Source organism: Chlamydotis macqueenii, chromosome W (assembly GCF_036417535.1).
Source record: "Chlamydotis macqueenii isolate bChlMac1 chromosome W, bChlMac1.mat, whole genome shotgun sequence".
Lineage (NCBI taxonomy): Eukaryota > Metazoa > Chordata > Aves > Otidiformes > Otididae > Chlamydotis > Chlamydotis macqueenii.
In genome coordinates this window covers 5,199,682-5,209,859 of record NC_141592.1, presented here as the reverse complement: position 1 = coordinate 5,209,859, position 10,178 = coordinate 5,199,682, and the positions used below count along the sequence as shown (strand labels likewise).

The 10,178-nt window shown below is 46.3% G+C and overlaps 1 pseudogene; it reads right to left on the bottom strand.

The window, feature by feature from the left end:
* Positions 1–7,484: 7,484 nt before the first annotated feature.
* LOC147596541 (protein-L-histidine N-pros-methyltransferase CARNMT1-like) lies at positions 7,485–9,974 on the bottom strand (annotated as a pseudogene).
* Positions 9,975–10,178: the final 204 nt, after the last annotated feature.

Below are 10,178 nucleotides of genomic sequence, written 5' to 3'. Positions count from 1 at the left end.
CGTTGATAGTGCCGATGCAGTTGTATGTGTTTGCTTAGCAAGCCAACAGCCCAATTTATTTAGCGTAGCTAATGCCTGGGCACTTGCCACACCACGTGCAAAGATTGAAGCAGCAATAATTTCACTTGGTTTCCAAAACTCTATATTATCTTGGCAACCAGATTCAAAGCTGTGTGTACTTCGTTTAGGTCTTTTATGCTGTCTGGATTTTGATATGTGCTCGCGTGATTACACCATGCTGTATCGTTGCAATGTATAGGTCTTAAAGCATTTACAATCATTACCCCTCTAGTAACATTAGCTCCTGAATAGTTAAAGAAAATAGGCAGAAGTCCATCTTTAGTGATCCCAAAAGTTCCATCTTTTGTAATTTAGCACTCAGCACTCGCGGCTGCTATTGTTTTTACAGAGAGTTGCCCTCCTACCGCTATCTGATCTGGCAGATTGACCAAGCATGTTCTGAAAGGCTTATTTGAAGATGATACAGACAGACGCCCCACCCTGTGGCACCAGCCATAGTTACCCACACGTTTGTTCTTTCCGTGACTGATGTCCATGGAGCTGCCACACAGCTTGTTAACAATCCGACAAACCCAAGGCAGCTTGGAGCGCTGGTCGTACCCATCGTGCAGGGATTCACTTGTTCACTGGTCCTGTAGAGACACAAGCATATCCTTTCCCCCACGTCATAAGAGGGAATGGTCCTTCCCAATTACCTGTTTCCAGATTCTTATTTTCACTCCAACTTTTTTTTTTTAAACTGGTCATACAACAAAAGATTATTAATTTCCTTTAACATTGTCCATTCAGTGCTTTGTACTACATTGACCACACAGGCAGAATCGGAGACAATATTGAGGGATTAATCTTTTCACTTATACAAAGTTCGTACCTCGAAGGAGATGGTAACCCCTGTTGCAAAGGTCCCATATCCTCAATTACCGAATTTACTGCCCTTAAATCCTGTAAGAGTCGTCATTTACCCGATTTGTCTGTATTACAGACACAGGTGTATTCTAGGAACTGTCTGTTGGCTTTGTACGTCCAAGTTGTAATCGCTCGTCAACTAACTCATTCAAATGGTGCAGCTTTCTCTTGCTAAAGGCCACTGGTCAACTCAGATGGGAGTTTTTGGGTAAGCGGGGGGGCGCCTGGCGGCAGCCACGGCAAGAGATCCTTAAAGCCACCGTCACAGGAAAAACAGACTCGACCTGGGGAAAACTATCTATTACCAAAACCAAAGCAGGATAATGAGAAAGGGAACAAGACAACCTCTCCCCACCACCCCCCCCCATGCTAAATCATTCTAGCCTAAAGTTGAAATTTCCCAAACAAAATATAAAATTTTCTTAAACCACTGATCTATAGTTCTATTAAGTACATAGCCAAAAGTCTTATGCTGTATTAGCGAGTAAACTGATGGGTGTGTTTCCCAAGTAATTAAATTGAAAGCATCAGCGAAAAAATAAATGTTTTTCAAATCAAAAGGCACAGTCAATAACAAATAATTAGCAATTACCTGCTTCATTTCATCTATCTGGAGCTGCTTTGCCGCAGGCGCTTGTTCTGCCAACTCCACCTTTGCATTCAGTTGTTCCACCACAACTTTATCCACTCTGTGCAGCTCTTTGAGTTTCATTTCATCAATGGCTTTCATTGCCTTGGTGAGTTCAGGAAGGAGTTTGCTATTTGTATCCTGCAAGCTACTATATCTCGCCTTTTCTTCATGTGCCTTGGCTTGTTCCAGCTTGACCTCTGCCTGCATGCTCTCCACCTGAAGTTCCAGCTTCTTGATGGTGTATATTAGCTGCTGCTTCTCCTCCAGTTCTGATGCAGCAGCTGAGCTTTTTCTTTCCAGTACTTGGCACTTTTCTTGAAGCCGCTTCTGAATCAATTCTGCTTCTTCTACCTTCTCATGGGCTTCCTGAAGCTCTTTAAAGAGAGCACAAACTTGCAAACTCAGAGTTTCTACTTCACTGCCAACAGCCTCTGCACTCTCCTCTGCTTGCTGTTCAGTTTGTGTCCCACTCTTCAGGCAGTTGCTGGTTTTCTTCTCCAGTTTTGACAGTCTCTCTTTGTGGTCCTGCAGCTCCTTCTCAAGTTCTTCCCTCTTCTGAGTTTCATTTCTAAGGCAGTAGAGCAGTTGGCTTACAATTAGCTCCTCAGACTGCAGATTCTTTGATTCATCGGCAGTTTTGCTCCTGCCGTAGATATCTACGCTACTGGTCATTTCACCACTATTCTCTTGATGTTCCTTTGCAGTTCTATTTATTTCTCCTTCGCTCATCCCAATCTCCACAAAGGAATCCTCTGCTGAGATGTTCAGCTTGACCTGCAGATCTGAAATGATGCCTAGCATATCAGCCTTCTCAGCCTGGAGCCGTTGCACCTGGGATATCAGCTGCCTCATTTCCTTCTCAGGAGCCATGCAGCCCTCCATTTCAGCTCCTTCTCTTTCCTTTAAGTTCTGAAGTTGTTGTTGTAGCTTTTCATTTTCCATGCACTTGTCTAGCAAGCACTGCTTAACTTCCTTAAACTTTAACTCATAAAATTCTCATTCTTCTTTCTGCTTCTCTCGACAGATGGAAAGTTCCTCGTACCGGTCCTTCATAGCTTGGTTATGCAACTTCATGGCTTCTTTTAACTCATTGCTCTCAGTGATGAGCTCTTTCATCTGCTGTACCATTTCTTCTGGGGTGTAGGTGCTAAGGGCTGAGGCAGCCATGCTGTCCGTTCCATTTTCCATTTTTCTCTTGGGATGCTCCCCATTTTCAGCAGGATGGCTTTTCAGCTTGCTGGACATCTCTGAAGCATATACCTGGATCTGCCAAGTCACCGGGCGAGCCCGCCCACGGCAACCGTGGCAGAAACTGGCCTCCGCCTGCCGTTTCTCCCAGCATCGGGCTCGCCTGAGGGGCAGCCACCACCGAGCCTCTCCCGGCTCGCCCCCCTCACAGCTCGCCTGCGGCGGCGGTCCCAGCTCAGCTGCCCTCTGGCCAAGCGTGGCTGCAGACACTGTTTGGCAAGATGTCCGCCCCGCCCACATCGAAAACATCTCCTGTTCTGGCCACCTGTAAGTTCTATCCCCTGATTGGTCCCCGAAGGACACTGCCACTTGAAATGTCCTACACCCCCACAACCAAAGCAGGTGGGGCCTGCGGGGGGTGATCGCATAGCGGAAACTGCTGCAATGAGCGGTTTTGCTTGCTGCAACGCTTCTGCCTCCATAACCCGCTTCATCATCTGCGCCACACCTGCATCCCCAGGCAATTGCGCCAAAACTTGTTGAGTTACCTCATTTGCATTCTGTTTAGCTAACTCTTTCGCCACTATAGGTTTCACATTCTCTGGTAAATCGGAATTCTCAATCGCCTTCTGTAGCCTTTCCAAGAAAGAGGTATACGACTCCCCTATGCCCTGCCGCACCTGAGTGTACGGCTGCCTTTTGCCCTCATATTTACCCATTTTGCGAACGCCACCCGTACCATCTGCACGGCGGCGTGGATATCCCTGCCCCGCATATTAGCCTGTGCGGCCGGATCAGCAAAGTCACCTGACCCTAGAATCCTTTCCACACTAATCCTGTGCAAGGGGTGATTTGGATCTAAAGCTTCTAAAACCACCTTGTCCGCTTCCTCCTTTAACGCAGCCTCTCACAGCACCATTTGGGGGGTTGTAAAAACCGCTCTAGCCAGCTGCCTACAATCAAAAGGAAGCGGGTTTGCTGCCCAGATCACACCCAAAATCGCTCGAGCCGCCACCCCATTAACACCTTCCTCCTTCACTGCCTTCTGCCATTCCCTGAATAACTTGCAATCCAACGGGCTCCACTGCCGACCCCACTGCCCCTGTGTCACTGGGCACACCATTATACCCCCATCTCCATCTGATGGCCCTAGAGATACCCCTTCCAATACGCAATTCTTAGCAATCAATGTCCAACCCGTTAATCCACTACCTGTTTTCTGTTCAGCCGCTGCCTCCGCTTTCTGCGCCGACCCCTCTACTTTACTCAGTGTTTTTTCTACGTCCCCACCAACCGCTGGAACCTTCGAATTAAAGCGTCCACTGCTCCCGCTTCGCTGCCCCCTCCCCTGTCCGCAACCCATGAATCCTCAGGGAGAGGTGGCAAGCTGGTATCGCCCCTCCGCGTATCCACAAGTGGTGGAGCCAACGGGGTAGAAGGAGAGACAGAGGGCACCCCTGCGTCCTCGCATCCGGGGGTCTCCCCCTCGGCCCAGCCCCCCCCCGGCAAGCAAGGCGCAACACACGGGGGAGCACACCCAAACTCCATTGCCCCTTTATCACTGTCAGAGGCTCTCGGCCGAACCTGGCAGACCACCGGAGCACCACCCCCTGTCCCCTCCACGCCATCTCGACCCGGTTCGTCCCCCTCCCCTTCTGACGGCTCTTTCCCCGCCACCTGTAACCACACCACGTCCATCACCTCTCCCGGCTTGCTAATCAAGCCCTTCGTCAACGGTGCCGTATGCACCGGACAATTTACCTCTTTTCCCAACACCTTTACTGTATCCTGGATGGATGCCATCCTAACAGCAGGCAGGCACGACCGCCCCGCAGCCACGACTCAAACCTGTCCGGACCACGACCGCCCCGTGGCCACGCGTTACCTTCTGATACGTCGGGGTCACCGGTTGTCGCTGCACGACAACTTACAGACCCTCCCTCTATCGGGATCCCATCCCGGGGAGACACGTTGGGGTCACCACTTGCCGGCTCTCTTGCCAGCAAACCAACCCAGGACACACCGGAGCCCCGCCCCGGCGAAAGCAGGGCATCACACGGATACCGTCAAGCTAAGCCTTCAATTTAATGCTGCGCAATACAGGGATAAATACCCGTACACCCGCTACGTATGCGAACGCACCTGCCCCCCTGTGCCCATGGACCCATCTATGCCCACCACACACCTACCCCTACACTCATGGACTTATTCGTGCCTACCACGTACATGGACGCACCTGCCCCCTGCACTTGTGGACTCATCCGCGTCCAGTGCGTGAATCGCCACGAACCGCCCCTCCTGCATACATGCAGTCCTGCTAACGTTACCCCACATTTGTTTGTTTGGTGTGGGTTTTTTTTTTAGTTTTTTTTATTTATTTTGTGTAATTCTCTGCCCCTTCACTTCTCATAACTAGACATCAAGTTGAAGACTATGGGAAGACATCCAGTTAGTGGTTACTAAGAGATTAAAGTCAAACTTTCCCACCTTCCAAGTCTAGCAACTAGTAAATACAAGTATTAGGAATCTCAAAATATTCTCCTTTTCCAGGCAGAAAATTCAGGAGGTACTCAAAAGCTGTCTGGACGTAGTCTTATGCAACCAGCCCTGGGTGGCCCTGCTTGAGCAGTGGGGCTAGACCAGATGAACTCCAGAGGCCCCTTCCAATCCCATACATTAGTTTTACATAAGTGCTACCACATCTCCATAAGGATCACAGATATTAAATTTTTTAATAGATACCCATGCAATACACATTTTTAGAATACAAAACATTTAATTCAAAAGAAACTCAAACTTCTAACGGAGACAGTTCTAAACTGAGATTAAAAATCCAACAGGTATTTCAGAGCTATCACAACAGATGTTTCTGTCTCTTGTTTCAAATAGCCTGCTAAAAATAGGCAGGTTTTTTAACATTACTATTTTGCAAGCCTCTACAGCTAAGGCAGTCTTCAGCTTTAGCCAAGACAAAACACACTATTGTAATTTAGTGACATTACAAAAGGTTGGAAATAAACAAGGTCTATATCTGAAAAGAAATGTGATAGTCTCCTAGACAAACTGTATTAAAAAAATAAGATGGTACTACTACTTCATATAAATGATCAACAAGGTAGGAGTACGTTCTGGTTTTGTTTAGTGAGGGGGGGCCTAAGGTGGTAGCTTCTGTAGGAAACTGCTAGAAGTCGCTCCCCTTTGTTCAGTGGACTCGGCCGGGCCTAGGGCGGGCCCGCTGCTGGCCAGGGCTGAGCCAATTGGTAGCAGAATGTCCCATGATAACGCCTCTGTGATAACGTATTTAAGAAGGGGAAAACAGGAAAAAAAAAAAGGAGAGAAGATGTGAAGCAGCTGAGTGGGGGCAGAGATGGGGAGGCGCGAGCCTCATGGGCCTTGCAGGCCTCACCCTCTGGCCTCCCGCCAGGTGGCCGACTGGGCCCGACATGGCCCGGCCTGGCTGCAAGAAGTGGAGAGGAGATGAGAAGTGAATAAGATGTAAAAAAGATCCTGAGAGGTGTCTGCCAGCCTGTTGTGAGGAACAGCTGCAGACGCCAAGGTCAGTGAAGAAGGAGGGGGAGGAGTAATGCGGCTCCTGGCCAAGATTCCCCTGCAGCTCGTGGTGAAGACCATGGTGGAGCAGGTTGTCCCCCTGCAGCCCATGGAGGTCCACGGAGGAGCAGAGATCCACCTGCAGCCTGTGGAGGACAACATGCCGGGGCAGGCTGATGCCTGAAGGAGTTGGCTGTGGCCCATGGAGGGCCCGCTGGGACAGCCGTTCTGGAGAGACTGCACCCCGTGGAAGAGATGACCCACGCCGGAGCAGTTTCACGAAGGACTGTGGCCCGTGGGAGGGACCCCACAATGGAGCAGGGGAGGAATGTGAGGAGTTCTTCCCCCGACCATGAAGCAGCGGCGTAAAACAACGCGTGATGAACTGACCGCGACCCCCATTCCCTCTTCCCCCCTGTGCCGCTTGGGAGGGAAAGGTAGTAGAGATAATGTTAAGCCCAGGAAGAGGGAGGGGTGGGGGGAGGTTATCTTGTTCCCTGTCTCATTCTCCTGCTAGTTTTAGAAATAAATGAGTGTTTTTCCCCAAGTGGAGTCTGTTTTGCCCGTGACGGTAACTTTAAGGATTTCTCCCCATCCTTATCTCAAACCTTGAGCCGTTTTTCCTTATATTATCTCTCCCTATTCTCTCGGAGGGTGGGGGGAGTGAGAGAGAGACTGCGTAGTCTGGTCCCGATCGGGGCTGAACTACGGCAGAGTAAAAGCAGTAATTCTTGAATGACTTCTTGTAAATCTTCATAATTATTTCCTTTAATACAGTTATTTTAATTTATGCTTTTTGTTACAGAGGTTGAAGTTTTGCTTTTAGAACAGTGGTTTGACCTGTTAGGCTCAAGAAATACACTGTATCTTACAAATTCAGCACTTACTCCAGTTTTGATCCCACTTGTTTGGCTTTCAAAGTCTTATATCAGATATGCAACATTGACACTGTCTATCTATAAACTAAGAAATAAAGGAGGATTTCCATTTATTGTTGGCTTAATTCCATGATTTTGCTCTTTTCCAATATCTTCTACTAAAAACAAGCTTTCCCAAAGAAACAATGAATTCCGCAGCATTCACAGTGATTTCTGTATTTTGAAAATCAAGCCTTTTCTTACTCCATGAAAACTTTTGTTATTTTTGTAAAACAGGGTATGCCTACATAAAAGTAAGTCTAAAATACTATTTACCATCTTTCTTTTGGAAAGTTCTTTACAATTTAACTAATGATTGGCTGGTAGCAGCAATCTCTCTCAGGCTTCCCCTCTTCACTCCAGTCTCTGACAAATTGTTTCAAAGTTGATTTTAATTTATCCATGTCAAACGTCAAAGCTGGTGTAATCTTCCCTCTTCCCTAATTAAAGCAGGCAAAAAAAAAAAAACCACTAAGTGTTTTTTTTTTTTAAGTATTTTTAATCTTGAAATACAGAAAGTAAAATAGAAACAGACAAAAAGTCGTGGTATTAGGGCTGTTGGGAGTTTTAATTGACAAATTACTTACCTCTCACTTCTGGGATCAGGGCTCAAATCCAGCCCTGTTAAACGGATTGAGTTTGGTGGTCTCAGTTCAGTCCCAAAGAGACCAGGGTCCAAATCACAAAACCAGCATACAGTATGGCATAACTGAGTGTAACTAGTAGTTATTCAGCAAAGAATCAGGACTTTGCTAGTGATGAAACTGAACTGCTCACCTTAAGAGGGAGGTGTCTCTACATTACTGATGCAGCATGGAAAACTCACACTAGAATTGCCCAGAACCATACCTAGCCTGCAGATACCAAAAAAAGACTTCAATTTCCATCGCTAACAGTCTTTTAAGTCCGAGTGCAATTTTTTTTTTTTGCTAGATGTCATATTGAAAGGCAGATAAGTAGTGCAAAAATTGCACTAAATTTTACAAATGCTAACATTCAGAATACTTAGACTACCTAAAATTTAACTAATTTAGGACACTATAACATACAATAAATCCTACAATAAGATATATAATACCATTTAAGAGCTATATAGCCAACTGAAAAATTAACTTTGAAATGTAACTAGGGCAGAGCTAGAAAATCCCAAAGAGTACAGAATTTAGTTTTGAAGCAAGAAAAAGTTCATTTTAACATACATGCCCATATTCTTTGTTTTCAAACATATGAATGCAGTCATTGACAATGGTCTGTAGTATCTCTTGATTGTGATCAACACACTTCTGAATCTTATCAAGGTGAGGAAGGAATTGAGGAAGAAGACTCTGTTGGTTATCTGGGAAAGATCTAAACTGTCTCTCTGTTCTGTTCACCCATTCATGCATATTAGTTCTAGGGAGAAAAAAAAATAATATTAAAGTCTTCAGATATTTAGCAGCAATACATACTATAAATACAAGGAATTCACTCAAAGCTATTTCAACTACAACTATCCAATTCTTTCAACTCATAAAGCAGCCAGATTTTGTAATACCTTACTAGAGAACAAGTTCTCAAGAATTTTATAGGCAAAAATGATTGTTTTAAGCTCTAGTTCCACATTACCACTCTTTTAACAACACGTTACAATTTAAGAGGACCACTGTTTGACAGCTCCATCCCCAGCCTCTTATTTCCAGAACAGGTGATCACAACCTCCAATACATGGATCTACAAAATGATGGAACTTATCAAATGATCAACCCACAAACCCACGAAAATATCCATATTATTTCACAAATACAATTTAAATGGGATAAACCAGCTGAATATCATGTTAACCTTTGGCTACAGAAAAACCGGAACACGGAGTGGAAACAGAGCAGCTGAAAGCAAGATCCCCAAAATCAATTGCTTCTGAGGGAATCATAACGTACAAGGACAGACCATACTGGAGTTTTGGTGGCCCCACTAAGGCATTAAATTGCCTTATTTTAACAGCCTCAACTATGAGTACTAGGAAATTGATTGTGTAACTGATCCAGGCAAAAAAATAACTCCTCCCTTTCCCCAAAACGCTGTCAAGGATTGGATTTTTTTCAGCCAAGTATGGTTTTTTTCCTCCACCATTTGAATTACTTATGTTTTCTCCTTTATTCAGGTAGCATGTCAGGGGTTGGTTTTTTTTCCCCCCTCCCCCTTCATTCATCTAATTCCTAAAAGGGCTATCCAGCACTTTTTTGACTCAACAAGCACCTAGATAGTTATTTATAACAAAATAGCATCCATCAGTGCTTTCAAATGACCTTATTTCTTCTGCAAATTTACATATCTTTCAAAAACTTCCCTGACAATTGACTACGCAAAACACCATGTACATTTCTTTTCCAGTAGGAGCTACTAATGTTTTTCAGGACTTATAAGGGTCCATCACAGAGCTGGGCCACATGGCCGTGTACGCGACATTTCAGTTACCCGTAGTATCGGAATGCGTTAATGATCCTCTGGAAATGCTCCTGCTCCAACCACTCCTCCTCTGCCCTGGCTACCGTGGCCACCACCAACACCTTTGATTCCTGCGGCTGCTGCCACCATTCATCATTTGGAAGTGCCATTGGCTCCGCCTCTCCAGCGCCGCCACCACCCCCACACTATCCCAGCTGCAGCAGCCGCTCCTGCTCGCCTCGTCGCGGCCCCCTGTGCATCACCTCGGTCGGCGAGTCCCTTTTGCTCCTAGGCCGCAACAGCAGCGTTTCGTGGGACACAGCGCATGCAACTGACATTCTCACAACAATCACAACTAATAGTCGCACTCATGATATCTCACTTCCACCGCAGGACAGAAGGAGTTAGCCCAGTGCGCATGCTCAGCACCACCCCTCGCGCGTTAGCCTCCCCCGGGCAAGGAATATCAGAAGACTGGTAGGGGAGGGGATGCTTGGTATAGGCATAGTAGTAAACTCTCTGTAGATGAAGGGACGGGTACT